This window comes from Habropoda laboriosa, unplaced genomic scaffold (genome assembly GCF_001263275.1).
Source record: "Habropoda laboriosa isolate 0110345459 unplaced genomic scaffold, ASM126327v1 scaffold95, whole genome shotgun sequence".
Lineage (NCBI taxonomy): Eukaryota > Metazoa > Arthropoda > Insecta > Hymenoptera > Apidae > Habropoda > Habropoda laboriosa.
Window position 1 is genome coordinate 39,355 of NW_017100204.1, and position 4,917 is coordinate 44,271.

The following is a 4,917-nucleotide window of genomic DNA, read 5'->3' on the forward strand; positions in this document are numbered from 1 at the left end:
AAATATTTTTCAAGTGAAACTTATTCTGTTTCGAGGAGGATATTTTATTATATATTAGGCACACGGTAAAATAACCCTTTGATGTGCAAAGATAAATGAGTATTACTGGTTCAAGAGATAATTGATGAATCATCTAAAATTGTGTAAAAAGTTGACAAAGAAGTTAAGAGACTGACAAAGTATTAGACATCAATTAAAAAAGTTGTGTATTATGTTAAACTGAGTGAAAATTTAGATTTAAAAGTCTACTTTATTGTACAGAACACCAGACGACTGAAAAGTTATACTACAAGCATCGGTGGTTCAGTGGTAGAATGCTCGCCTGCCACGCGGGCGGCCCGGGTTCGATTCCCGGCCGATGCAAGGTTAATTTTTGCATTTTTTTTCGATAAGGATATATTAATACATAACCTAATGTAATGAAATGAAATTGATTTTTTCGATAAAAATCAATTAAGATTCATCAAATAACAAAAAAAACATACATTATTACTGTCAAATACTCTATAATATTTTTCCAATACTACTTTTTTTTTTCTTTGCTAATTCATATTTATTGTTATACCTTTTTCAACTACATTTGCATGTTTCGTTAACATTTGTCACATACATTGTTTTAGGAATATACATGTCATCTAATAAATAATTGACTATGAAACAACGAGCATGGATAAATTAAATATTTCGACGGAATAATATAAAACAAGAAATAATCGATATCAGAAAAAAATAAAAATCACAGAAAAAAAAACGATAACAGGGGTATGATAAATTTATGAATGCAAGACAGTAAGGTGGCCACATCTGGCGAAAAGCGGAGGAAAATCCCACGTTCGAAGCCCTCTTACGGTAATACTACAGAACATATGTCCGTAGTAAAGGCACGACTATGTTTTATACATTGTATCAGATCTGCAACTCTATGTGACTATAAAAGTTCCATAGAGGCCATTCAAAGAAATTGTTACAACTCCATGAATTCGAAATTTCTGGATATCTTTCTCAGAAATAAAAAAAATTATGTCATATTATTTGTATGTATACAATCTGATGCTTATAAAAAACTCGACAAGTGTTTCAATATTTCAGAGGAAATAAAAATTTGTGTAACTCTTTCTTTTATCCGTACGATATAACGTTAACTGTTTCAAATTTGACATTGCCTTCATCCATTACCAATGACTGCCTATATTAAGTACAGTATGTAACAAAAGTTTCCAGACTCCGAATTTAATAATTTTTCTTTGACGAAATAAAAGATAGTGACCAAAAATTCATAATACCTTCATAAATTGATAACCTCGCTGAGTAACATCAAATATCTAAAATGTTTAAAATTAAAAAACAAAATTTCATCAATTTCCACACTTTCCAAAAAATCACTTTCATCTACAAATTTTCGTACCAATAATCAAACTATGTTATACCTCTAAATTACAATGCTGAAGAACCAAGAATAATTATACATACTTCACTGTCAACGTTCATAAAATACAACATCTCACAATTTCATTCCCATAGAAAATAAGATAAAGTTGCAAATTTACTTGATAATGGCAATCCCCGTCCGCCTATTGACAAGCCTAAATTGCAACCTATTTATTCAACTCGCGAAAACACCGTGCACTTTCGAACTCTCTCGACTCTCCGTTCGGCGAACGATCTACCAACGGAAACGTAATTGTACGGACGAGACCGCGGCAAATATTTGCGCATTTGCGCGCAACGGGGATTAGCGTGGTTCGCTCTTTATTGTGCACGCGTACACGCATGGCGCGACGTGGAAACGGCCAGATCGGCTATAAGGCGGCGTTTTAGCGTGACACGATTTGTCACGGCGTAATCGGCCGTGGAACCGGCCAGACGCACGCGAACCTCCAACAACGTCCACCGACCACTTTCCCCGCGAGCATTTTTTCGCGTTTACCCACTCTCGCCGCGCCTTTTAATCTTGCGCGACTCGTGTCACCGCCGAGGTGAAGCTTACTTTTGCAGTTTATGATCGTAACTCAATGATCGATGAGTGTAATGATAGGCATTAGTGGTGAATTTTAAACGAATGAATGAGTTTTAATTTAAAAATGTGAAACACCAGGGATTCGTGGATTTGGAAAAATAATTTGAGATAGAAGGTGTGCAAAATTTTTGGAAAATAACGTTTTTCTCTTTTTTCGTTAATTTTGTGATTGAGAGAATGTTAATTTGGAAATGCATCATTTTAACTTGGGAATATTAACATTAATTAGCTGGTGTACTTAAAATAATTTTATTCGTAGTAAATTTGAAAAAATTGTGTATTTTAAGCTCGAAATAATTATGCGTTCAAAGTGAAATAAAAAGAAGAAAATTTCTCCAGGCACTGTATTTTCTATATTAGTTTCAGGGTTAATGAAAGTTTTGCTTGTTTTGTAACTCCTTATACAATATTAATAACATATTTAGTTATGTAAATATTATCAGAGAAGAGATTAAAGACGATAAAATTAAACCAAATGACAGTGTCCGAAAATAAAAATCTTGCAACGAAGTATTTAATTTATCCTACTAATTATCATAATGCTGGCTATTCTGTATATTTATATTTCTGTTAACTTACTAATTATACGTTGCTCATATTATGTAGATAATACTTCATTTCCCATCAGACAGACCGTCTTTACCATCAAATTATTTTCTATAATTACAGGCAGTATGTCACGAACTTCTTGCCTTAAAAAATGACGTCCATTAAATTTGTATTTTTAAGACAGATATCTTCTTTTTATTTAACATTATATCGAAACAGTGAACAGCCCGAAGGCAAACATAAATAACCATCGAAAAATTCTGAAGTAAAGAGTTAAAAAAAAAGGAAAACTTGATTTTCCACTGTGAGAAATATTTTTTGATCTTCGAACGAGTACATAAATCTTCTCTACTTGAATCGCCGTTTCACGCACGCCAAATAAGTCACGATTTCCGCTGCACAAAATAGCTTTGCATGTTCGATTAATCGACAAAAGGGATGTAGAAAGGCATTACGTAAGTTTCAAACGTTTAACAAGATTCTACGGTGAATGGTAACCGAAGTGACTTTAAGCTTTGAGAAGCATTCGATCCGCGTGTAACACGGTTCACCATGAATAGCGATTGTTCGTTCGGTTGCGGGAAAAGAGCTCGCGTAAAATTTCTCTGTGGTGCTCAATTAGCGACAAGCGAAACGATGATTGCGCGATAATGAGAACGCTCGATAAGATTCATTTGGCCGAGGCAAGAGAACGGCCTTCCAAGATTAAATCGATCTTATTACCGGCGCTGCTGCTGGCCTGGGTGGTCGTCAGCCTACATTTCGTAATTCTCTTAAAACGGACACTTCAACTGCTCAAGAACGCTTATCGGTGTATAATAAATACTTAACCGCGGTCGACTATCTTCGCGAAGGTGTTCCGTTTAAAGAGCGAAACGCTTCGCTGGCAAATACATCTAAATTTGGCTAATTAATTGATTTATCGGTAAATCAGTAATTATGTGGTCTTTGGAGATTAAAGAGTGGAAGTTTTGTTATTGTGACTTTTCATGGAATGTGAAAAATGTGAGAAATTAATCATAGCGGATATTTGAATCAGAAATATTTTTTATATAAGTGTAAATGTAAAACATGTTATTATTATGTTTTATGTATTTCTTTGTTAGAAAAGTTAAAAATGGAGTAAGTATAAAGAAGTCCCTGTAGTGCGAGCATTGAGTATTAAAAAGCAATACTGTTTCAAAGTCTAATCCCATTAGCTGATCATTCAATAATGCTCACCGAGTCGAGACCAAGCAAGAAAATCTGGTTCTCCTTTTTTTCTTCTAAGCTACCAGTTTAACTATGAGTAATCGAAACCTTGTTTTGATCCCAGCAGACTATACCTTTTCAATCAACATTTCGCACAGCGTATCAAAATACAGACTATTGAACACCTTGGAAATTCCTTTATTTTCATATTTTAATTAGTACCTGATGTAGAAGAAAACTATAAATTAACCATTTTCTCGTTATCGAGAAGAGTTGCGAAGACCGAGGCAATTTCTGCAAAAATCAAGGGAAATGTTTCTCGTAAGAGGGAATCTTGAAGAAACACGACAAGGATATCCCGAGGACACGCCTAACTCGTGCAACGATAACAATACAACTTGTGCCGGATGTGCAGGAATCGTAACATCCACTTGGAGCAACCACTCACAGAGTCCGGTAACTCTGTAATCCACTTCGTGAGTTGCGACTCTTCAAGCTGGATATCATCGGCCTACTTTCCAACAGCGTCCAGAGAGCCACATAAACCATTGTGGACGAGAGGACAAGCTGTTCCTTGAATCGTGTTTCCAGACGTTGCGACAACGTTTGAGACTGAGAAGTGTATAGGTCAATTACGTCTTGTAAAAACATGTTTCAGCGATGGTCAGAATAGTAATGATGTACAAGGTTGGATGAACTGTTTTTAGTGGCTTCTCTGAACTTTCAGCATAACAAAGTCTTAAAATAAATTCATTCATTTGACTATCCAACTTGAACGTTCCTTGAAATTATAATAGAACCTTGACTATTAAAAGACCGATCAGCGAAACGATCGATTAATTGGAAAATTTGATTAGCAGATGGTAACTAAGAAGTATTGGGAGATATGAATACAGACTGAAGAAAATTGCTAAATTTTTACTTCTGTTTAATATTTATGAAATATTTCAAAATAAATAATCTTCTTTTGTGGATTATTCGATTATTCGAACAGTCATCAAAATTCTACTTTATTTGAACCAAAAATATTCTGACACTGATAAAATTTTATTTTATTTTTCTTCATACGATTTTATTCTACGTATCACTTGATACTCTTATCATATTCTAATACACGTAAGATTTACCAAAAATGTACCGTCACGTTCGTGAAACGAAAT

General features: G+C 34.4%; 1 non-coding gene across 1 annotated transcript; it reads left to right on the plus strand.

Moving 5' to 3' along the window:
* Positions 1-292: 292 nt before the first annotated feature.
* On the plus strand, positions 293-363 carry Trnag-gcc. Its single transcript has one exon. It is a non-coding gene; the product is annotated as a tRNA-Gly (tRNA).
* Positions 364-4,917: the final 4,554 nt, after the last annotated feature.